Source organism: Gossypium hirsutum, chromosome A12 (genome assembly GCF_007990345.1).
Source record: "Gossypium hirsutum isolate 1008001.06 chromosome A12, Gossypium_hirsutum_v2.1, whole genome shotgun sequence".
Classification (NCBI taxonomy): Eukaryota; Viridiplantae; Streptophyta; class Magnoliopsida; order Malvales; family Malvaceae; genus Gossypium; species Gossypium hirsutum.
Window position 1 is genome coordinate 3,840,921 of NC_053435.1, and position 27,015 is coordinate 3,867,935.

The 27,015-nt window shown below is 34.5% G+C and overlaps 1 pseudogene; it reads left to right on the forward strand.

The window, feature by feature from the left end:
- The first annotated feature begins 21,910 nt into the window (after positions 1-21,910).
- On the forward strand, positions 21,911-26,741 carry LOC121210824 (transmembrane 9 superfamily member 1-like; annotated as a pseudogene).
- The last annotated feature ends 274 nt before the right edge of the window (positions 26,742-27,015 follow it).

The window sequence follows — 27,015 nt, forward strand, 5'->3', positions numbered from 1 at the left end:
GGTCCGACAATTACCCCCGAGTATGGTCAGTGGCGTGATCAAAGGATCGACGACAATGTCCCGGTGTTAAATTCAGAAACTGCTCGATCTTTAGAGGAACGCTTACAAGTTTTGCCATCTGAGATGGAAATCATCAAACAAGAATTTGAAAAAAGGAGTTTAGAATTGGGGAAGAAGATAGAACAACTAGAGGAAGAAAAAATGCAGTTAGGACTAGATGTGGACATTCAAAGATTAGAGGCCGATAAATTGAGAAAAGGAAAGAACAAAGCAGAAGAAGATTTAGACAGCCTGAAGACAGATTACAAGAAGTTGCGCAGGTCGGTAAGAACTGCTGGCTTGGGTAAAACGCCAGAACAGTGGCGACAAGAAATTCAGGAGGAAAAGACGAGAGCTAATCAATGGGAAAAGAAATTTCAGGATACTCGGGCTCGAGAAGTCGTCTTGGGAAAGAGTCTACTAGTTTGCCAAGATGAGAAGACGGAGTTGAAGGTCCGGATAACTGAACTAGAAAGATCGCTTCACCAGTACTGTAATCGTAATGCTACGGTTGAATTAAGGGCGAGCTTAGACAAAATTGAAGACTTAAAAGGACAAATAGGAGAGCTAGAGAATGCATTGCAGAATAGTGAAATCCGGATAGAGCTTCTGGAAGAAAATAATGAGCAGTGGCAAAGACAATTCCGTCGGTCTCAAGAGCAGATTAGAGAAAGAGATTATATTATGGGAGAGGCGGTGGCTCAAGTGCGCGAAGTAGCTGATCATCTGCAGACTCTAGCGGTTCAGGCTGATCTATTAAGTTTGAAGTATGAGTCAGAGTCGGACAGGGGCCGAGAATTAGCTTGGCTTCTTAGAAAGGTTAAGGCTTGAGTGTGAGGGCCAAGCCGTATATGTAGTCTATTTTATGTAAAGAAGCTCTTTATCTAGTAAAGTTTTCTAATGAAGTTGAATTAGAATCAGTGCCTCTTTTTCTTTGCATTCTTTTCATGCATTGCATCACATCATATGCATTAATGACCATTAAAAAACCTAATTGAATAAAATCATTTCAGTTAACCTGGAAAACCAACAAGTTACGGCACCCGAGCTAAGGCAAAAATTATGGACCAAAGGTTGGAGAAGCTAAAGCGACTTCAAAAAGAAATGCAAGACCAGTTGCAGGCGCAAATGAAAGAGCAAATAGAAAAGATTATTGAAGATGGAGGAGTCCCAAAATGATCTGGTGGCTAAGATGACGCAATTATTGAAGGGAGTAGATAAGGTAAAGGTCCTGTGATTGTTAGTGAAGAAGAAAACAATGGTGAACCACTTTATCCTCCAGGTTCACGCCTCCGCATGCGCAAGTACAGACTGAGCTGCATTCGCGGAGACCCTCTGTGTCGGTTAGACCCCAGCAGTTCCAAGGCGATGCTTCAATCCCAATGAATTTTCAACCCGGAGCGGGCTTTAATCCCGGTGATAGCCCGAATAATATTGCGGTCCCAGATCTTGACGAGATGGTTGAAAAGGAAAGGCGAAGGAGGAATTTCCAAAACAATTTGAGGAGAAATGGAAATGGATAGAAGAGAAGTTTAGGGCAATAGAAAGCATCGAAAGCTATGGAACAGATGCAAAGGATCTGAGCTTGGTTCCGGACTTGGTGCTCCCTTACAAATTTAAGATGCCGGAATTCGAGAAATACAACGGGACTAGTTGCCCAGGATCCCATATTACTATGTTTTGTAGAAGAATGACGGGGCATATTAATAATGATCAATTATTAATACATTGCTTTCAGGAAAGTCTTACGGGAGCGGCGTCAAAGTGGTACAATCAGCTGAGCCGAGCTAAAATTGCTACTTGGAGGGATTTAGCACAGGCTTTCTTGAGACAATACAATCATGTCTCAGAAATGATGCCTGACAGGATAACTCTGCAAAATTTAAAGAAGAAATCGAACGAAAGCTTCAGACAATATGCGCAGAGGTGGCGAGAGGTGGCGGTTCAGGTGCAACCACCGCTTTTGGAAAAGGAGATGACGACGCTTTTTATTAATACTTTGAAAGCCCCGTTCATCACTCACATGTTAGGAAGCGCTTCAAGAAATTTCTCAGATATAATCATGAATGGTGAAATGATTGAGCATGCCATTAAAAGTGGAAAAATAGATGAGGAGAAAATAATAGGAGGGCACCCCCGAGGAAAAGAGAAAATGAAGTGAATAATGTGAATACTTATGGTAGGTCAATTACCGTGAATCAGCCAAAGAAAGTGGTTGCTAATCAACAGGGATCATCAAGACAAGAGTCGGGAGCTAGGCAAACTACTGAAAAGCCCCAATTCACGCTAATCCCGATGTCATACAAGGAGTTGTATCAGACTTTATTCGATGCACATGTTGTTGCTCCTCGTTACTTGAGTCCTCTACAACCCCCGTATCCAAAATGGTATGATACGAACGCGCAATGTGATTATCATGCGGGAATTTCTGGGCACTCGATAGAAAATTGTACGGCCTCAAGAAGGTAGTAGAAGGACTTATCAATTTAGGTGTTGTCAAACTTGACGACTCACCTAACGCAAAGAATCCGTTACCTAATCACGCAGATAAGGGGGTGAATATAGTTAGTGAAGGTACGGGAGAAGAAGTCAAGACCGACATTGCTGAAGTAAAAACTCCATTGAAACGGGTCTGGAAAGAAATGGCGAAAAGAGGGTTGGTTATTTCAGATTCTGAAAAAGGGCATGAGATGGGAAATTATTGTGAATTTCACCATGAAACAGGGCATGAAATCCAAGAATGTGAAGGATTCAAGGCCTTGGTTCAAAGCATGATGGATAACAAGGAGATGAGGTTTTATGAAGATGTGAAAGAAATGAGGAGCATATGCGCGACAGAGTTGGGAACAAAGGCTCCAAAAATAAATCATCCTGTGGTCATTATCTCACGCCCTAAGGGTAATGAGGTTAGGGCTCAGGTAACACCGAAAATTGTAATCCAGAAACCATCAAATTTCTCTTATAAAGATAACAAAATGGTGCCGTGGAATTACGGGTATAATGTGACCATTTTGGGAAAAGAAGCAGAAAGAAATCAGGAAATAGGTTCTTACGCGCGCAATGGAAAAGGATATGACGCTCAAGCAGAGTCGCCCAGGGAAGAGGATTGGAAGAAAGAGCAGAGGAAAGGGAAAGCAGTAGAAGTTGAGCCATTGGTAAATGAACCAATAAAAGAAGAGGAGGCAAAGGAGTTTTTGAAGTTTTGAAACACAGCGAATACAGTGTTGTGGAGCAACTGCACAAACAACCAGCCCGTATTTCGGTATTAGCTTTACTCTTAAACTCAGAAGTACATCGGAATGCACTCTTAAAGGTGCTAAACGAAACATATGTGGCTGACGATATTTCGGTAAACAAGTTGGATCGGTTGATCAACAATATTGGTGCTGACAATTTTATCTTCTTCAATGATGATGAAATACCATCCGGAGGAAGAGGTTCTACTAAAGCCCTGCACGTTACTGTCCGATGCAAAGGGTACACACTCCCGGGGGCCTTGGTTGATAATGGATCTGCACTAAATGTATTACCTTTGTCCACTCTTAGTCGATTACCGATAGACAGTTCGCACATGAAAGCATGCCAGAGCATAGTAAGGGCATTTGATGGAACGAAAAAGGAAGTTATGGGGAGAATTGAGGTGCCATTAAGGATTGGCCCAGTCACTTATGAGGTGGATTTCTTGGTAATGGATATTAAACCCTCCTACAACTGTCTATTGGGGAGACCGTGGATACACTCAGCAGGGGCAGTACCTTCATCATTACATCAGAAGGTGAAGTTGGTATCGGAGGATCGTTTGGTAACAATAGATGCAGAGGAGGATATTATTGCAATGATGACTAGCGATGCACCTTATGTGGACATCAACGATGAGGCACTAGAATGTTCTTTTCGGTCGTTAGAATTCGTGAACGCGATGTTTATTGCGGAGGGAAATAGAATTCCAGTACCGAAAATATCCAGGACCACTGAGATGGGATTGCGATTGATGGTAGGAAGATGAGCCTTACCCGGGAAAGGATTGGGAAAATATCTTCAGGGAAGGATTGAGGCACCAATGCCGAAGGAAAAGTTTGATAGATTTGGTTTAGGGTACAGGCCAGACGTGAAACAGAAGAAGAAAGAAGTAGAGAAGAGACAAGAGAGAAGAAGGGCGCGTTTGAATGGACATGAAGCTAAGTGTGAGCCTTTAACCTTTCCCCACATATCTACATCTTTTGTGTCGGGAGGATTTATTCATTCTGAATGTGGAGTGTCTGGTAGCGGCATGGGAGGAATGTTGGAAGATGTTTATACCAACGCCATAGAAGCAACGGAAAGGAGGGCTTTGTTGGAGATCTGCCCTTATGAGCCTGGAAGCGAGCTAAACAATTGGACTGCTGAAGAAATCCCTGTAGTCTTTAGGGCTTATTCAGAGTAATGCTCAAAACATTCCTGTTGTTTGTTGGCCTAGAAATGATATGAAATCTTTTGTGAAATAGGCATTGGGCCTAAATATCATTATTTTAATGAAATACGTGTCTACGTTCATCTCAATCAGTCATTTTTTTCCTTTTATATTTTTCATTTGGTTGATTGTCTTACAAATAATTCTTTTATTTGTAATTCTTTTGCACAAACATATTCGTAAATTTATATTCCTGGTATATTCTTTGACATGCCCTCATAGGTCTTCAGATATCAATGACATGAGTGACGCTGCCTCAAACGCGGAGCCTATTTTTGAGCAAGAAGTGTGTTTAGAGGAATCCTGCGACTTTGAAAATGACGAAGATTATGATGCATCTCCGGACTTGTTATGAATGGTGGAACAAGAGGATAAGCATATCCTACCCCATAGGGAATCATTAGAAATAGTGAGCCTAGAGGATGGAAAGGAGGTGAAGATTGGAACTGAAATCACCGCAAAGACAAGGCAAGACCTCATTAATTTGCTCCGAGAATTCAAGGATGTTTTCGCGTGGTCGTACCAAGATATGCCTGGGCTAAGTACTAACATTGTGGTGCATCGTCTGCCCATAAAGGAGGATTGTAAACCCGTTCAACAGAAGCTCAGGAGAATGAGACCTGACATTGTGTTGAAAATAAGAGAAGAAGTCAAAAGACAATTCGACGCTGGTTTCTTACAAGAGGTCAAGTATTCGGATTGGGTAGCCAACATCGTCCCTGTTCCCAAAAAAGATGGAAAGGTACGAATGTGTGTGGATTATAGGGATTTGAACAAGGCTAGTCCAAAGGACAACTTTCCACTGCCTCACATTGATACTTTGGTAGATAACACGGCAGGCTATTCATTGTTTTCTTTCATGGATGGTTTCTCTGGATACAATCAAATAAAGATGCATCCTGGAGACATGAGAAAAACCACATTCATTACCTTATGGGGAACATTCTGTTACAAGGTAATGCCCTTCGGATTGAAGAATGCGGGAGCAACGTATCAAAGAGCTATGGTGACTTTGTTTCACGACATGATGCACAAGGAGATCGAAGTCTATGTTGACGATATGATCGCGAAGTCTAGAACGGAAGAAGAGCATGTTCAGGTCTTGAAAAGGTTATTTTTGAGATTAAAGAAATTCCAGCTCAAGCTTAACCCGGCCAAATGCACGTTTGGAGCCAGATCAGGAAAGTTATTAGGCTTCATAGTTAGCAAAAAGGGGATCGAGGTTGACCCAGACAAAGTAAAGGCAATACGAGATTTACCTCCCCCGCGCACTCAGAAGGAGGTTCGAGGTTTCCTAGGGAGGCTGAATTACATTGCTCGGTTCATCTCACAACTGACAGAGAAATGTGATCCAGTATTCCGGCTCTTAAAGAAACATAATCCGGGTGAATGGGATGAAGAGTGTCAGAAGGCTTTCGATAAGATAAAGCAGTACTTGGCTAATACCCCAGTCTTATCACCTCCAAGTCCAGATAGGCCATTGATATTGTATCTAACAGTGTTGGAGAATTCCATGGGATGCGTATTGGGCCAACATGATGAGACGGGAAAGAAAGAAAGGGCAATATACTACCTCAGTAAGAAATTTACCGATTGCGAAATGAGGTACTCATCAATTGAGAAGTTGTGTTGTGCTCTAATCTGGGCGACCCGAAGACTGAGGCAGTATATGTTGTATCACACGACTTGGCTGATTTCAAAGTTAGATCCTTTAAAGTATATGATGGAATCGACTGCTTTGAACGGAAGAATGGCTAGATGGCAGATCTTGCTCTCAGAATTTGATATAGTATATGTCAGTCAGAAGGCCATAAAGGGAAGTGCAATAGCCGATTTCCTAGCTAGTAGAGCCTTGGAGGACTATGAATCTTTGAACTTCGATTTTCCAAACGAGGACTTGATGTATGTGGCGAATACTGAAGCAGATCCTCAAATGGACCATGTATGGAAGCTAAATTTTGATGGAGCTTCAAATGCTACGGGTAACGGAGTTGGGGCAGTTTTGGTATCTCCAAGTGGAGATCATTATCCTGTTGCTAGCAAGCTGGACTTCGATTGTACAAATAACATGGCAGAATATGAAGCATGTATTATGGGCATTCGTGCAGCCATTGAACGGAACATCAAAGTACTGAGAGTATACGGGGATTCAGCGTTGGTGATATACCAACTCAAAGGGGAGTGGGAGACTAGAGATCCTAAGCTAATTGGTTATAGAAAACTAGTTCTTGAATTGGCTGAGGAGTTTGACGATATCACCTTCTATTACCTCCCACGGGAGGAAAACCAAATGGCTGATGCATTAGCTACTCTAGCTTCGATGATTCAGGTGAATAGACTTGAGGCAATGAGGCCTGTTCAGATGAGTATCTCTGAGACCCCGGCTAATTGCTGCAATATTGAGGAGGAGGGAAAAGATGATTGTCCTTGGTATCAGAGTATCCTACAATATGTGAAGAATCGGGAATACCCTGATCAAGCGACAGAGAATGACAAAAGAACTCTGAGAAAGATAGCCATTGAATATGTCTTAGATGGAGAAGTGTTATATAAAAGAAGGAAGGATCAAGTACTGTTAAGGTGTGTGAATGCTGTGGAAGCCAAGAAAATTTTGGAAGAAGTCCATGAGGGTATTTGTGGGACGCACGCCAGTGGTTTCACGATGGCCAGACAGATCATGAGATTTGGGTACTATTGGCCCACCATGGAAGGAGATTGTATTGATTATGCCAGGAAGTGCCACAAATGCCAAATTTATGGAGACAAAATACACGCGCCCCCTTCACCTCTTCACGTCATGACCTCTCCTTGGCCGTTTTCCATGTGGGGTATGGATGTTATTGGGCCAATATCACCAAAGGCTTCTAATGGGCATCGCTTCATCTTCGTAGTAATTGATTACTTTACTAAGTGGGTGGAGGCTGCTTCATATGCAAATGTCACGAAAGCAGTAGTCAGCAAATTCTTGAAGAAGGAGATCATTTGTCGATATGGAATGCCTGAGAGGATCATATCCGACAATGCGATGAACTTGAATAATAGCACAATAGCTGAAGTTTGTAGCAAATTTAAAATTAAGCATCATAACTCATCGCCGTATCGTCCCAAAATGAATGGTGCAGTGGAGGCGGCCAATAAGAACATTAAAAGGATTGTGGGGAAAATGACTGAAACCTACAAGGATTGGCATGAGAAATTATCATTTGCTCTCCTTGCCTATCGAACATCTGTTAGAACTTCTACTGGGGCAACGCCTTTTTCTCTGGTTTATGGAATGGAGGCAGTATTACCCATTGAAGTTGAAATCCCTTCTCTGGAGCTACAGTTGGATGAAGCCGATTGGATCCAATCTCGGTACGATCAGTTGAACCTAATAGAAGAAAAGAGGCTAAGAGCTATTCACCATGGGCAAATGTACCAGAAACGAATGATGCGAGCCTATAATAAAAAGGTTCGCCCCCGAGAATTTCGTGAAGGGGACTTGGTACTAAAAAAGATTCTTCCTATGCAAAAAGATTTTAGAGGAAAATGGATGCCAAATTGGGAAGGCCCTTATGTTGTAAAGAAGGCATTTTCCGGTGGAGCTTTGATCCTATGCGAGATGGATGGCAAAAGTCTACCAAATCCTGTAAACGCAGATTCCATCAAGAAATACTTCACTTGAAAGAAAGCAGAACCAAAGTGAAAACCCGTGAATGGCGCTTTGCTTCCTAAAAAAAAAAAAAAAAAAAGGGGACTTTGGAGAGGCTAAGGTGAAAACCCGTAAAGGGCACTTTGAGACCAAAGAGGGCTTGAGTCGAAAACCCGAAAAGGGCGACTCGAGTATTGGGCAGGATTGGAACATCAGGACTGGAGCGGATCAAATTTTGATCGGGAGGGATATGATGATCTTCCTTTACTTGAACCAACAAGAAAGGATATGCAACGTCTTGAAGCATTGACAGAGTATCGCAGATCTCCTGAACACCTGTCAAACTCAGAAGGGTCTTCGGAAAGTTTGTACGGAGAAACTCGATCTGCGATAACTGGGGCACCTAGTTCTTATGTGTATTCTTGAAAATACATTCTTTCCTCCTTTCTTTTGTGAAAATACACATTCTCAATCCACTTCTTTGTTACCTTTCTTTCGCCATCTTTGATGTTTTATTTGAGTTATGATCAGAACCAACTTTATTCTTATCCATTGTTATGACCTTTTTGCAAACATGATGCATTGGAATAACGATTAATGGACTAATAAAACGTTCACAAAGGAAGTTTTGCATATTACTCTGAAAAGTTCTAAATAATATAGGAACCTGAAACAGGACTATTGTTTAGAACACGCCAATTTTAAAGGTTGGAAATATCTAAGAAGGAAGAGTCTAAGTTAAAGGCTATCTTTTCAGATTTTGTTGTCTAAACATTGATTGAACAAAATGACAAGATGTCGTGTTGGTGGCAAAGCTTCAATGAACCAAAAAGCGATGTTTACCAGGCCAGAAGAAAGGGTCTTCTAGGGGAAGAAAATTTTGCATTTGTGCATGAGCATTTGGTATGACACCTTGGGGATGAGGTAAAGGACCAAAGAGTTTCACATTCAATGTCATTGAATTGCGATAGGAGAAGATTGAGAAAAGCCATACCTTTCCACCCTTGGGTTACAGTGGGAGATTGATGGTGCAAATTTTATGTCCCAGTAAATTGAACTTTGACGTACACAGTGGTGGGCAATCAGATTAAGTGTTTCTTTGGATATGCTAACCGAGCAAGAAGGCGGTGTAGCGCGTCAGTGATAAAGCCTTAATAAGCTTTTGTGTGATGATAACCTAAGCATTAAGGAATCGTTTTCATGACATTTTGCATGTCATTCATACACATCTAGTTAGGAGCATTTGTTTCATTTTGATAATGTCATCTTAATCATTAAGCATAATTAGGTTCATTATAAAAGGTCTTATTTCCCTGAGATTACAGTGGAACAGACTAAAGAATTTCAAATCTTATCTCCCTGAGATTACAGCGGAGCAGATTGAAGACACTATCCTATCTCCCTGAAGTTACAGTGGAGCGGATTAAAATAAAGGATCTTATCTCCCTGAGATTACAGCGGAGCAGATTGAAGACACTATCTTATCTCCCTGAGATTACAGCGGAGCAGATTGAAGACACTATCCTATCTCCCTGAAGTTACAATGGAGCGGATTAAAATAAAAGATCTTATCTCCCTGAAGTTACAGTAGGGTAGATCGCATCAGGTCTTATCTCCCTGAGATCACAGTGGAGCAGACCGAAAAATTTCAGATCTTATCTCCCTGAGACTACAGTGGAGCAGACCGAAGAATTTCAAATCTTATCTCCCTGAGATTACAGCGGAGCAGATTGAAGCTAGTAATCCTATCTCTCTGAAGTTACAGTGGAGCGGATTAAAATAAAAGATCTTACCTCTCTGAAGTTACAGTAGAGCAGATCACATTAGATTGAAGATAATAATCCTATCTGCCTGAGATTATAGTGGAGTGGATTAAAATAAAGGATCTTATCTCTTTAAGGTTACAGTAGAGGAGATCGTGTCAGGTCCTATCCCCCTGATGTTGCAGTGGAACAGACTGAAAACATAAATTTCGTTCCCTTGTGAAGAAAATTAAAGCCACAAATCAGATCTTCCTGAAATACGGTAGAATGGATTGAAGCAATAAGGCACAGTGGACTGGAGTGAAGCCACTTGAATAGAAGCGCTAAGAAGTCAAGATTCGGCGAGACCGGGCAAAATTAGTCTTTCTTAGTCTTTGTTCTGTTATCGTTACACGATAACAAACAAAGAGGGGCAGCTGTACAGCCTAATTTATGCCCGGGCCCAACAAACAGAGACCCAAGGACCAAATCTACCCAAACAGCCCCATTACAAGCCCAAAATCCAAACAAGCCCATTACAGCAAGGCCCAACAAAGGTCAGCATAGGGTTTCAGCTTTTCTGAAACCCTAGCTAAGGCGCCGCACGTCCCTGGGGGCTCCTAACGTCTACCGCCGTTTTAGTTTCTGCCACCGACGCCACCAGCTACTCCCATCAATTACCTGCAAGGACAGCACGCAAAGCAAAGGCAAAAACAGTGCAAAATAATAGAAATAGATAAAGATGTATTAAAATCGGCTATATAAGGAGACAAACAAAAAATGTAAGGGAGGTCTTTTTTTTCCGGTGATTAAAAAAACAACTTAATAAAAAAGAAGAAAAACCGAGAAGGTAGATTGCCTTTCTTTTTCTGTTCTAACGTTTCCTATCCTTTTTATTTATTTTTTTTGTGTTACACTACTCTTTAAAAAAACAAAAGAAAAGGGGGAAGAAATGGACCTATTCGTTTTCGAAGGCCGGCGTCGGAGCCCGTCTTCGTCATCGCCAGTGGAGGAGGAGACGAACGGTCTCTCCTCGTTTCCGGGTCTTGGGCTCGTCTTTCTCGACATTTCGCCATGGATCCGTGGTCTAGAGGCAGTCGGCTTCGAGGGGGACCAAAAAGATCCGATTTTGTGCCTCCGACCACCGTGTACGGTGGTCGACGGAGGGTGGCCCGATGATCGGAAGTGGCCAGATCTTGGCCGGCCTTGGAGGGCTTGAGAGAGAAGGCTCTCTGTTTTTTTTAGAAAACAGATAAAATGATATTTTTGGGCATTTGTTTTGTATTTATACAAGTCATAAAACGGCGCCGTTTTGAGGCCCTCTCGACCCGCGCGGTGACCCGACCCGGGGGAAGGATCCGCGTGTTTCCTTTAAATGGCATAATTGCACGCGCAGTCCCTCAGACTTTGCAACGCGTTGCAATTTGACCCTTGTTTCGTTCTTTTCTGTTTTTTAATTTAACCACAAGCTTTTATTTCTGTTTCAATTCTAACCCTCTGCTGTACTGCGTTTTGGGGCTTCGGGGTATTTACCATTTTGGTCCCCCCTTTTTCGCGCGTATTACATTTTGATCCTTTATTCTGTTTTATTTTGATTTCAGCCCTGAGGTTTCGTTCCCATTTTGAATTAGTCCTATTATTATTATTACTATTATTATTATCTATTTATTTATATTGATTTCATTTAAACTTCCGGTACATATATTTATATATTTTACAACTTATGTACCTATATATATATCTATATACGTATTTTCATTTTCATAAATACATATATATTTATATATAATCTTTATGGTCTAAAATACACCCTTTTATATTTTTTAAATCCGCATATACATACACATTTTCAATATATTTTTAGTATGTATATAAATTAACGTGTTTATTTGTATACATATGTATATTTCATTAGTTTTAAACTTTTGTTTGTACATATATACTTTTTCTTTTATTTTACAATATATATACACTTACTTTTTATATGTATTCCTTTATCTTCGTATTCCATAGTTTTATACACCTAGATGCACATATTTTTACATATACGCATATTTATTTATCTTATATAAAATATACTTTATGTATTTTGTTAATTCACGTATACACATATCTTAGTTCATGTCTATATATATCTTTTATACTTAATTGTATTTGCTATTTATTTATTTCATTTTTGTTATTATTTGAATGAATGATTTAACTCTATTCGCTTTTATTTGTTATTTTTGTGTGTTGTAAGTTTGATCGTTCATATTGATTGCTATAGCTTGCATCGTTTTTATATTTTCATGTTCATTATGATTTTACCATGCATAAATAATGTAATTTGCTTTCGCTATAATTTTGCGCTTTATTTTACTCGATATAACAAAATTTATTTTTTAAAATGGCATTTCGTGTTTGGATTCGAGAAAATCGTGCCCTAACTTACTGGGTTTCGATACTCTCGATAAATCTAAATGTACGGATCTTTTTAAACTCAAATTTTAGATGGCCTCGGGATAAAAAAAAATCACGTCCTAACTTACTGGTCGCGATCTCATTTTTAAATCCGAGATGGCTAAAAATATCTTTCAAATAAGCATTTTTCATTCGCGTGCCGAGAATTTGAGATATTGTATGCTAACTTACTGGATATGATTCTCTTTCTCGATTAACGTGAAATACATTCCTTTTCCAAAAATTTTCATTTTAATACAAGGATCGTATTTTTAGTTCTTTCAAGTTCCCAATTTTCGACATCAAGACATTAGATAATCAACTAGGTACCAATTTCTGGGCGTTACGAGGGTGCCAATCCTTCCTCGTACGTAACCGACTCTCGGACCCATTTTCTAAATTTCGTAGACCAAAACCGTTGTTTTAATAAAATCTAATTATTTATTAAGAACAACCCTTTTCCCAGGTGACCCAATCACACCTCAAAAAGGATTGGTGGCGACTCCCTTTTTCATTTTCAAAACCCAAGTCGACCCCGTTTTCCATCAAAAAAATGGTGTCAACAATTATATCACTTCGGGTAGTCATGTATAAATGTAATAAATTTGTATGATGACAAATTGCTTAAGATTAATTTTTTTAAAGAAATGATTTATTACTTTAATGATATCAACTATGAGGTAATTAATTCAAATCTGATTAAGGAAAAATAAAATTTAATCATAATTAGGATCACCTTTATTTATGACCTGTGGGTCTATTCTAATCAATTTGAGGATTAGGTTCGGTGGTGGAGCATTGCAAGCTGAGTGGTCCACGATCTACTTGATTTATCTCTCCCCTGAGAACCTGACGGTAATGTAGACAGCTGCGCGTGGGAAAAAGGGTCAGTTCTGTTAAATCGGTCGGTTATCTAAGAAAAGAATAGAGAATACAAGTGGGAGATAAACCGGATGAAAACGGCAGCCCACGCGTGGAACTCATGCACTTGCATCCTTTGCCACTGTTTACTTTTCCCATTTTAGCCAATGGAACACAATGCGCTTAAGCTTTAGTAGGGAATAAAATATTCAATCGAAATAAAGAAAAGAACAAAATTCAATCGAGAGTTACATTTACGAAAAATGTCAAATGAACTGAATCAGATACACCTTGTTCGTTTTCCTTTAAGAAATAAATATTATTTTCTTAAAGTATTTTTAATATATACATAAATATATTTATCTCTTTTATTTTTTATTAAAAAATTTCGATAATAAAAAATTCAAGAATCTGTTATAAAATTCATCCAAATTCAATTTACGACGACAAAACTTAAATTATGGTGAGTTTTTTTTTTAATATATGCAACAAGACACATGTAACACATTCAGCTCGCTTGTAGAATTTAAAAAATTCCACAATATGATATCATTTTTCTTTAATTAAATTAAAACTTTACAATACCTTACCAGATGCATGTAATATGTTCAACTCGCTTATGAAATCTAAAAAATTCTATAAATAGTGTATGAGATACTTTTTCTTCAATTAAATGAACACTTTTTAATTTTATTTTTAAGAAAAATAATACATAGATTTTGATTTGAGTGAGAAACGAATCGAAATCAAAATTTTAAAATAGAAAGAAGCTGTCATAATTTAGGTTTTGTCATCAAAAATTGGATTTGAATGAATTTTTTATGAGTTCTTGAATTTTTATTTTTTTTTTGTTATTAGAATTCTTAGGTAAAAAAAATGAATATGTTTATAATTTTTTTTTAAAAAGTTTAAAGAAATAACAATTCACATATTTTTTGGATTTTGTAGTTAAAAGTTGCCACATGTAGTAAAATATTTCTTTAACGATAGAGGTAATTTGGGTAACATAGTTTAGCTTAGGTATCATTCTGAGTAACTGAGTAAAGTTTATGTACCACTTGTGACCAAAAAAATATTTAGGTGCCAACTTAGGAAATAGGTATAATTTAGATACCATTTTGTGATTTAAGCCTAATATTATCTCTAAAAAAATTAAGGTTAAAATATGCCATAAGCCATTGTATTCTTCATAAATTTGAAGTTTAGTCTTTCTACTTTTCATATTTTAAAATTTAGGTCCAATTGTTAACATTGTTATTTTTTTTTAAATTTGTTAGTATAACATTTTGAAATTAAAAAAAATACTACTTAACGGCGATGTAACTAAGAAAATATTGTTGTAGTGAATCTAAATTTATCAAATAATTTTAATAATGTTAACAATTTATCTTGAATTTTAAAATTTTAAAAATAAATTTCTAAAAATAAAAACCTAAATCTTAAATTTATAAAAAATACAAAATTTTATAACACATTTCAAACAAAATTTAATTTTTCAAAATTTATGATAGTTTCTCTCAATAATTCCCTTATCATTACGATAAACAAATATATTAAGCATACATTTTCAGTTTTTTGAGAATAAAATATTAAGCATACTTAAATGTAAAGATTCGTTTGGTAGAGTTTCTAAAAACAAATGATATGCTATGAGTAGATTAGTAGGCCAAATTAAGTTTTATTGGTAATAATATTGGAGGTAGGCGGTGTAACGTTAAATCCAGTACTGTTTAGAAATTATGCGACAGAGCTGGCATTATTTATTAATTTAGGTATTTTTTATGTTTATTTTATTGTTTAAGCTTAGGTTTGTTAATTTTCAGTCTAATATTGTCGTATTTAAAGTTTTAATTTAAATTATCTTTTTTAAGAGTACAATGTATATTACTATTATACTCAATCACACATTGATAAAACTAACATTATTAGGAGTGAGAAAAACTTGGTTCGATTTGAAAAAAAATGAAAAAATCAAATTTTGAGTTAAACAAATCGAGTTATTTGAGTCAACTTGAATTTTTTTTTTAAATTTCGAGTTCGAATCAAATTTAATTTTCAAATTCAAATAAACTGAATACCAAATTATAATATTTTACATTTTTACCCCACACCCTCAAACCTATACTTTTACTTTCTCTTACTATTTAAAAACTGCAATTTATTATTTCGCCTAGGTTCTAAAATATCATCAACACGTTTGGTTGATATATTTAATTCATTAATTAATTTTGAAAATATTTATATTTATTGTTGAATGCATTTAGACTTATTTATTTTCTATATATTATTATACCTCGTATTTTTTAATAAAATCAATAAATTTTATGTGATTACAAAAGTATGCATATAAAAATGTATTTTATTTTTATATCAATATTTTGTGTGATATTTAACTTAAATAATATATGCTCTAAATGGGCATATATTGAAATGTGCATGAATATATTAAATATACACTAAAAATATAAAATTAAATTAATTACGATTCTATTCATAATCAAGTTAAATAAATTATAGTAAATTATAGTAAATACAAACTATAAAGAAAATTCACAGAAATATATAGTAAAATTTAAACTAAAATATATTTTTAAAAATTAACGTTTACAATATTAAAATCAATTTACAACTAATTTTTAAATTTAAATTTATTTTAAATAAAAAATATTTAATAAAAATTTAAATATCATTTTTCAATTTACTAATTAATTAAAACAAAAACAAAATTACAAAATTATTGTAATATTGATACACAATCAATTCATATATCGCGCAAAATCTAAACTAATATACCATAGTAATATGAGGTTAAAAAAAAAACTCTTTGTGGCACAGTTTATACAACATCATTTAACACACTAATATGATAGCAAGTGAAGCTAATAGGTTTGATTAGAAAAAAAAATTATAAGCACATATTTCCATATTAAAATAAAAAATTATTGATTGAATTTTAGTTCAATTAGCATCGACATTGTTGTCAATGCAAAAGGATGTGGATTCAAGTGTCTTGAAACGTATTATTTTCCCTTCTATTTAAGGGTTGGGAATGAGTTGTGGATAATTTTAAGTATTGTGTTAAAAAAAGCATATATGATAAAAACTTATAATGAAATTAATATTCAAAAAAATAACAAGATTCAACCAAAAGTAATCAAATATTACCATATTTATTAAAATAAATGGTAAAAATAAATAAATAGATTCAACTACACGATCTCCATATATGTTACAATCTTATTTATAATGTTTGCTCAACTTAAATTGTTTAAAGTAGAGCAAAGATAAATATAATATTATAAAAGATTGAATATTGACAATTTTATATTAAAATAAAATAATCTAATAATATATAAAAAATTATTATTAATTTAAATTACAATATTCAAACCATGATGATTTTGTATTGTCTTAATATTAAATATTTTACAAATTAAATAACATTAACATAACCTATTCTAAATTAATTGTGTATTTTTTAAATATTTTGATTTAAATTACTTTTCGATTTCTTTGAGAAAATTTATTAATGATGTTTAATAAAAACTAATGTTATAAAAAAGTATGATAAAGTTAATATATACAATTGGTTCGTGCATGGTACCAGAATACAAATTAATTATATTATTATGATAAGTAGACATTTTTTAATTTGACATGTCATTTATCATAAAATTAAAAAATATATAATTATTGGGCTCTACATATTAATCAATATATAATTAGTTTTTTTCGTTGTAACAAAATAACCCACTTTTACCGGCATTTACAAGCGCCAGTAAAAGATAAAAAGGTCCCGGTATTGACGATGTTGGCAATTTGTTGACCGTTAGCTAGGCAACTGCCAGTAAAAAAATTCCAGCAAGCAAAGCACTAGTGCAAGTAAAGTGCGAGCATTTGCCGACATAAATTTTCCCAATGCTTTTAATCTTCATTATAAATAAGATACTAAACATTTTAAAGTGCCAACAAAAGTCATATTTACCTGTAAATTTACATATATTTTTACACTTTCATAAGTGCAGGCAAAAATCATATTTACATTAATTAAAATATACATATTTATTGAATCAGCTACCATAAAAAGTAGGATAATATATAATGTAAATATCACATACCTAAGTTCAATAAAAGATGTCATACTAAAGAAGAAAACAATAAAGTTAAGATTACAGTAATGCAATATTCTTGTGAACAAACTATATTGATGAACTAAACAAAAAAATCATACATTGCTTAGAGCCTAGTCTCATGCCCTCTGTTAAGCCAGCTTTTCTATCATACTTGTATGTGTTCATAAATGCTTCTGAGTATGATTTCATTGCCCTTTCTTCCCTATCACCTAAAGTCACAAATTAATTACTAAAGCAGGGCTGCCAAACTATAATTAATGGGAATTATATTGTGAAGACCAATCAAGGAGCATTAATTTAGCCTAGGCAAAACGTGGATTCTATCTAGTAAGTAATATATATATAGTTTTATTGATAGACATTTAAGAAGAAGTGTTATAAATCCTATTAACGTGGATGTCATCACTATTCAGTCCATCCATTTATAAAATTAAATCCTAAGCCTAAAGATATTTTAAATTGCTTTTAAATAAATCTTCATTTATTATAATTAACGAGGAATTCTCATATTTCTTTCACTTTATTTTTTGTCGGTATAAGTTTCATTTGATTATTTTATAACAAAATATAACTAAAAGTATTTTAATCTCTTAGTTTTATAGACATTCATCTTTTTTTTAAATGATTATTTATGTATATATATTTAAAAACTACTTATTTTATTACTTACATAAATAAATAAAGTGGCAAAAAGTGTTTGTGCCATCTTGGAGGGCCGGAATTAAATTGTATATTTTTACAATAATAAAAATGTAATTTTATCATTTCAATAGTTTATATCATTATAATCTTTAAATAATTAAATTAAATTTTATCATTTTAAGTACCAAAGTACAATTTATTATTATTAATTTAAAAATTTTATAAACTATAAAAAACCTAAATAGAATTTTTTTATTTTATTTTACGTGGTGCTTGTGTGCTATATTCTTATTGTATTATTGAACTTTCAATTCATCATATAAATTTAATGTTAAAAAATTAAGGAGAAAACGGAATAAATTATTTTTGGCCACAGTAAAAAGAAAAGAATTATACCCATCAAATTTGAGTATGTTTCATTATTATTTATTTCTAATTTAATTAATTAATTAATTAATTAAAATTGTTTTATAATTATAAAAGAAACTATATTTCTTTAAGAATTTTTATAGCATCTAATTAAATTAAATTAATTAAGAGAAAAATAACAATGATTTAAATTGCGATTGTATCACATGTATAATAATTTCGATCCTAACGGATGCTATTTTTATTGTTGTGGTGATGACTGTTTTTTCATTTTTACACATCTTATTGTAAAAATTCATAATTATAATCATGAAGTTCTTTGTTTCCAAGATTTTTAAGTATTTTATGATGTTATATGACCTTTTAATTAATTTAACATTGTTATCACAATTTTATATTATTTAAATCATGTAAAGTAATATCTATGATGTTGAATCAAGATGAACATAACAATGACCTGTGCTTATGCTAATATATTTGGGAAGCAAGAATTCATCTTTTTCCTTTTTTGATGGAATTGAAATTCATCCAAGCCTTTTGTATGCATGATGATTTCATGAACCAAACCACTGTGATTAATACCTTTTCAATAGATAATCAACACCTCTCAACATGGACTGCCCAAAGGCAAACATGCAAGTATTGTCATGGTTGCTAGGGACTCCACAAGTAAAATTGTTTGTGGAAGTAACACATTGATGTATTGCCTTAATGCATTAGTGGTTGAAGCCCAAAGCCTTTAGGCTTGATTCTGTAATGATCAAGAGTCACAGATGGTAATCTATCTTACTGAAATTTGACAGTCTTAGCTTTGTCAATGCTTTGAAAGGAAAATGTAAAGTTCTTTGAGAGATTGATGTTATTATCTATGATGTATAATGTCAGATTTGATGTTTTTTCATGTGTTTAGAGAATGTAGTTTACTGATAATTGGATAGTCAAGAGAATGAAGATTGTTGGATTCACAAGATACTTTCTCTTTCATTATCGTAATGATTATTTTTTAATCACAGTTCATTTGAAAAAAAGAGAAGCAATTATTTAATATATATATATATACACGTGTGGAAACTACATATTTAAAATATATAGATTGGTTTTAAAATAACATACAATAAATAATAAAATGTATAATTTGAAACTAATTAATAATAACACATGAAATATGTACAATATATTATGCACTATAATTGTTTAGGTGTTGTCATCAATCTTGAGTTAATGTCGAGTTAACTTGTAATACCAACTTAATCAACAACATTGTCAATACAATAAATCCTACCACACACATATGCGAGTGTAAATCACAAGTTTGAATACACATGTCTGTTTAAAAATAACATATAACAAATAATGAAAAAAATGATTTGAAACTAATTAATAATAACACATGAAATATGTACGATATTAAAATTAAAAAAATTGTTTATCATTGTGTTGTCATCAATCTTGAGCCAATGTTAAGTTAAGTTATGACACAAATTCAATCAAATACATTATTAATATATACAACTAATGGAAATAATAAATTATGCATTTTAAAATAAAATGTATAAAATACATTAAAATTAGGCTTTGGTTGAATGATAAATTTAAGGTCTTACTAATTTAATTGGTGTAGGTTCAAATCTCACAATATGCTTGTTTTTAGTTGTTACTAAAATATCCTCAAATAATATAACTTATTTTAATTACGAAAAGATATTTTTGTAATTTTTCTAACCGAGTTGGTGCCCAATTGACTTGTGACACCAACTCATTCAAGGGCTTTATTAAGAGTAAGTAGTAGATATATAATTAATGAATGTAATAAAATATGCATAATACAATTAAAATATAAATATCACATTAAAATAAATTTTGGTTTGGTGATAAATTTAACATTTTTTTACATAAATAGCACAAGTTCAAATCTTACCACATGAAAATTTTTATTGGTTCTTTATAAAAATAAAAAGATTAAATTGCCATCGAATAATATAACTTATTTTAATTTAGAATGGAATTTCATAATTTCTCTAATGGAGTTGGTACCTAGTTGATTCGTCATCTATTTAGCCATGATGGGCTTAAATAATAGTAAATATAGAAATCCAATTGATGGAAGTAATAAAGTGGACATAATAAAATGAAAATGTACAAATAATTTAAGACAAAGTTTGGTTTAGTGGTAAAATTAATATTTTACTTATGTGAATAAATCGGGTTCAAATTTATCACGTGTAAATTTTTATTGACCTTTTAAAAAAATAAAAAAATTTATTTTAATTGTTGCCTAGAGGTGTTCATGGGCTAGGTCGGGTCCAAGCAAAATTTTAGGTTTGAACCCAACCCGACCCAAAAAATGGGCCTGCAATTTTGTCCAAGCTCAACCAGATAAAAACACTAAAACTCAAGCCTAGCACGACCTGTCCATATTAATTTTGATAGAAATACCACTAAAACGAAGGATGGCTGGAATCTACACATTGATTTTTTTTTTTGCAATTTTGTTGAACTGTATGCATCAAAAGGTGCTTATACGGCTACTAAGGGATACAATTTTATCCTAGTCAACCGACTTTATTGAGAAAGATTACTTTTTCTAGGCCAAGAGGTTGATAGCGAGATTTCGAATCAACTTACTGGTCTTATGGTATATCTCAATATAGAGAATGATACCAAAGATCTGTATTTGTTTATAAACTCTCCTAGTGGATGGGTAATACCTGGAGTAGCTATTTATGATACTATACAATTGTGTAACCAGATGTGCATACAATATGCATGGGATTGGTTGCTTCGATGGGATCTTTTTCTCCTGACTGGATGAGAAATTACCAAACGTCTAGTATTCTCTCATGCTTGGTGCCAATGAGTTTTTTTTATTTGATGGAAAGAAAAAAGAAGACTATGCCTTCATTGTATGAAATATGAATTAGTAAGTAATAATAGTATAGCACTTCGATTTCAATTTTTTTTTTTTCAAAATATTAGATTATGTATGGAAAGAGTAGTATGAAAGAAAAAGCATTTCCAATTTTATCTTAGCTGTCGTGGGTTCATATCAGCGTCACAAACTTTTTTCTTTTCACACCAGAGCCTATTAACAATATTTATGTTATAAAATAAAATAGTACAGAAAATAAAGACCATTTTCTGCTTTTACAAGCAAATTCCTCTAAAATAGTAATAAAATTAATAATAAATAAGAGTTATATGATATCCAAAAAATAATAACAAAATAGTAGTAACATAATAGTGAAATGTAGCAAAATAGTGAAAAAACAACAAGAAAATAGCAACAAAACAGTAAAAAAAATAACAAAAAACATAGTTTTTTTATATTCAGGTCGCTAGAATCAAGCAAAAAAATCTTACCCGAGGCCTGACCCGTTTTCTAGATAGACTTTTTTTTTTCAAGCTTATTTTTAAAGCATATAATTTTACATGGTGCCCGGTTGATTGGTGGCACCGGGAGCCAGTATAAAAGTATAAATTTAAGATGATGGGTGATGGGCTACTTTAAAGTAAGTGTTATTGTTTATGCTAATAATATGAATATGGGCTTTTAAAATCCATAATCAGACGGGCGCAGGTATCATAGTCCATTACAGCCAGAGGAGAATAGCTGCTGCGGTTCTTGCTTGCAACTTGCAAGTTTTAAAAATAAAAACTCCAAGACTTGGGAGAACTCAGGTCAGGTCAGGGACATTGTGTTTTTCCAATCGACCTCCGGACCTTCAGATCCGACCAACGTTGCACCACCGCCATGTTATCCTCCGTCCGCTCTTTCTCTCTTTCCGCCTTCATTTTCTTCGTCTTCTTCTCCTCTCTCGCCTTCGCTTCCGAGTCAGATCATAAGGTAATCTCTCTTCTTCATTTTCTTCTCTTTTCACGTTTGTGCCAGCCATAACCTTTATAATGGCACTTTAGATCTTTGTCATTTTTCGTGTAATTCTTCCTCCATTTTGACTCAGATCTGCTGACCTTTTTTTTCTTCTTCTTCTTCTTCTTCATTTATTTATTTATCTTGGTTAGATTTAAGTGTTGCCTTTGTCATGAGCAAATTCTTGATGTACGTGTCATTTCGGGCCTTTTTATATAAAATTTTGTTACTGTGTTGCCATTGTCAGGTATAAGATATGGATCTGCAGTATTTAGGAGACTAGTTTCAAAACTGGTTATACAATTTCGGTTGAATGAACAAACACTATGGAGCTTGACTAAGGAATTTGATCTGAAGTATTGAACTGACTTAATCAGCGTAAGCTTTATGGGCTGGGTTAGCGTATTTTGCTGCCGATACTGATCAGTTCTTCCTGCGTTGAATTGACTTATAAGCTAAAATTCACTTTCTACACACATTGTCTTATCGCCTTTTCTTCATTTACGTACTGTTGGTGACTGTTAAACCGAGTATTTGAAATATAATGACTTTTGGGGTCTAAGCTTCATAGGCTTTCTTAGACTATCATTTTGAAGGTCAATCCTTGCTGAGATCAATGTTATATCATCCCATCTTGCTCCTTCATTGTATTCAAATCACATTTCTTCATTATGAGAACTGAAGATTATAATATTTCTTATACTTTTGTGTTCTATATTTAGATTTGTTGTCGTATTTTTAGATTTATGTATTTCTAAAATCTTGCTTCTCTTCTTCTATAGCTATGGGTAACTCTTATTAACCCTCCCTTTTTCTTTTGGCAGTATCAGCCGGATGATCCAATTACCCTATGGGTAAATAAAGTTGGACCATATAACAATCCACAAGAAACTTATAACTATTACATCCTTCCGTTTTGTCATCCGGGTGTCAATCCTGCGCACAAATGGGGTGGCCTTGGTGAGGTCCTTGGTGGAAATGAACTGATTGATAGCCAGATTGATATAAAGTTTCAAAGTATGCTTCTCTCTTCCTTGTTAGACTTTTAATTTGGTTGCTGTAATTTCTTTAATAATCATTACATGTTTTTGACTTTTATATTCCTTCTTTTGCTCCTTTTTTATTCTTTGACAGAGAATGTGGACAAAGGTACCATTTGCCAACTGGAACTTGATGAAGCTAAGGTCAAGCAGTTCAACGATGCTATCGAGAACAATTATTGGTTTGAATTCTTTGTGGGTATGTTTAGCTTTTCATTCTTTTATGAAATAGTAAATGCGCACGATTAGAAGTCACAGATACTTGACAGCTCTCTTGTCCTGAAAATCCTCAGATCCTGAAATTTCTATCCATGGTGGTATTTCAAGTAAACTTAAGAGACATAGTAGATGCTGGGTGTCCATAGGTTTCAGCTACATTACATCCATTGATTCATATGGTGGATGAAAATGTCTTTTATGCTTGTGTTTGGTAAAATTGGTCTGTCCTCCCTGTAATATCTATACTTAATAAATACTGTTATCAATCACCAAATTCTCTTATAATGATCACCTAGGTTTCTTTTGGCATAACTAAAGAAAACAAAAGTTTCTTCTGTGCGCTTTAAGAATCTTATAGGCATACCATGTTTACATTCTTTATTTGATGCATGCTTCTGGTTGTTGCATAATGCAAGCTAGATCTATATTTTAACTCATTTAAGGAGATCCAGAGAGTAAGGATGTAGCACCTGTGGTATTATATGTTTGTTTGCAGGTTTAAAGGATTATTTTATCTATTTTATTACTTTGTTGGGCACTTACTTTTGTCTTCCTTGCCTTTCTCTTGATGCCATGTTTGTGCTCTTCATGATGCTGGAAGTTCAGATGATCTGCCTTTGTGGGGTATGAAACTTATTTTATCTGGAGAGTCTGCTAATCCTTTTATGGCTTATTTCTGAAAATTTTATCTTTAACTTTTCAGGCTTTGTTGGTGAACTGCATCCTGATAAGAACAGTGATAATGGCAAGCATGTCCTCTACACACATAAGAACATTGTTATTAAATACAACAAGGATCAGGTTTGTGGTTTCTGAAATACATACAACTTCCATTCTTGTATTTTGGAATCTGCTGCTGGTATTGAGCACACTTTTATCTGCAGATTATTCATGTCAACCTCACCCAGGGGAGTCCTAAACCCTTGGAAGCAGGGAGAGTATTGGACATGACATACTCATCAAATGGCTTCCAACTAATGTCACTTTGCTCGTCGCTTTGATGTTTATTTGGACTACCCTTTCTTTGAGCACCAAGTATGTAACATAATTGGTGATAGTTCTCCCCTTCATGAGTTGCTTTTGTTTACTTATGCAACAAAAGCTTCTTCTTCTTCTTCTTCTTCTTCTTCTTTTTAATATGTTCACAAGTTTGCATCAGTCTGTTTTCTTTTCACTTTGTAAGAGCTATTATTCGTTTGAAATATGCAGATTCATTGGTTCTCTGTTTTCAATTCATTCATGATGGTTATCTTTCTCACTGGTTTGGTCTCAATGATCTTGATGCGAACTCTGAGAAATGACTATGCAAAGTATGCTCGGGAAGATGATGATTTGGAAACTTTGGTGATATTATCTGGACCTTTACTTATTCCTCTTCTTTAAGGAAAATTATCTTTTCTGGAGATTCATGTTCTCCTTGCTATTTCACATATGTTCCCAGGAAAGGGATGTAAGTGAAGAGTCTGGTTGGAAACTTGTCCATGGTGATGTTTTCCGGCCTCCCCGTGGTTTGGTTCTGCTTTCTGCTGTTGTTGGCACCGGTGCACAGCTAGCATTGCTTGTTCTCCTTGTCATCTTATTGGCAATTGTGGGAACTTTGTATGTCGGGTATGTTGAAAAGCCTGTTGAAATTAAAAATTCATGAGAATTGTGAGCGTATAAATTTATTTATTGCTACCTATCTTAGATACTGAGTTTATGCATATAAATCAAGCATAAATGCATGGAACTCCTTGTGGACCTCTCCCCTTCCTTACAAACTATTTTATGAGGTTCTATTTTGTAAAAATTCGAATCCTAGTCATAATGTTTTATTTCCCCTTCATTTGTAATTCGTATAGGTGAAGAGATTGGTATTTGGTAGCTGATTTTGGCATTTTAGCTTTCAGCTTTTGACTAATAATCTCATGCATTATTTATTTGGTTCAGGAGAGGAGCAATTGTCACTACTTTATACTCTGTTATGCTTTTACATCGTCATTTCTGGTTATGTGAGGTGGAATGTACTCGCGTAATGGGGTATGTGCTTTGTCTCTTTAGCCATTCTTGCTTTCATTTGTCCTGCTCAGGTGGATCTTCATTCTGATATGTGGTTCTGTTGCTTTTATTTTCAGGTAAAAGTTGGATAAAGTCAATGATCCTTTCAGCGTCTCTGTTCCCATTTTGTGTTTTGGGATTGGTTTCATCTTGAACACAATTGCTATATTTTATGGATCCCTACTGCTATTCCTTTTGGTACAATGTGGTGGTTTTTGTAATTGGGCTTTCATTTCATTCCCCTGGCTCTTCTTGTACAGTTGTTGGAGAAACTGGAGTGTGCTCCAAATAATCCATGCCGCGTGAAGACCATCTCGCCAATTCCGGAGAAGAATGGTATCTTACACCCTCTGTGTCTCCTTGATGGGAGGACTTCTGCCGTTTGGCAGCATATTTATTGAAATGTATTTCTCTTCACATCCTCTGGAATTACAAGGTGAAAATCTTTTTCCTAGGTTTTATTTGCTGATGACAAACTAAGCTAGAGCTTCCTTGGAGATTGAATCAAGTTTGCAATTCTTTATACCAAATATTTTGGTTGATAATTTGCCTGGTGGAGTCGTAAATTATTTGCATTTATGTAGTTTAATAACATATAGGAGTTCTGCTTCGTCCTTAAAGCTACATTCATGTATACTTGGAAGTTGTGTTCGCATTCTAGTAATTTCTGATTCAACAAGCCTTTTTCTTTGCAGGTTTATTATGTCTATGGATTTATGCTGCTGGTGTTCCTGATTCTCGTCATTGTAACGGTCTGTGTGACAATTGTGGGGACATATTCTTGCTAAACGCTGAGAACTATCACTGGCAGTGGACATCATTTTTCTGCTGCCTCGACAGCAGTGTATGTGTATTGTACCTGTATACTACTACTATGTGAAACCAAGATGTCAGGCTTCTTCCAGACCAGTTTCTACTTCGGATACACTTTGAGTTGTCTTGGTTTGGGAATCCTTTGCGGTGAGTTTTGAATATTAACCATCATATTTTAGAAAAGGTTATTCAGCCTTTTTATGTTTCTTTCCAATCAAATTTTCTCTTATGAAATTTTCAATGGAATATGGAGTATACCCTTAATCTCTGCAGCTATTTAGCATTGTTTGTTTGAGACAGATAGGAGTAGAGTTTTATGGCTTCATTTGCTTCAGCTTCATATGGGTTTTGACGATCTCCTTTTCAATGTATAGGATGTTGGTTATCTTGGTTCTAATTTGTTTGTAAGGAGGATCTACAGAAACATTAAGTGTGACTAGAATTTGCTAATGGATATTAGAACCAGCAGCGCTTCCACAAGCATTTCGGTTGTCAAGGCAATAAACATGGAGAGTAGTTCTTGTCAGGTATGAGGAACAAGCAAAGCCTCAAGATGAAACTGGAAGCCCTGAGATTTTGTTTGCCCTTGATTTTACTCGCCTGTAATTGGAAGCCTGATTTAGAATATAGAAAGTAGCTAAAATTTAAACAAGCATTGTTATACTTCTGTTATACTTTTTCTTGTTTTATATTTCTTTTTTTTTTTTCCTTGGATCCGTTTGCTTTCGT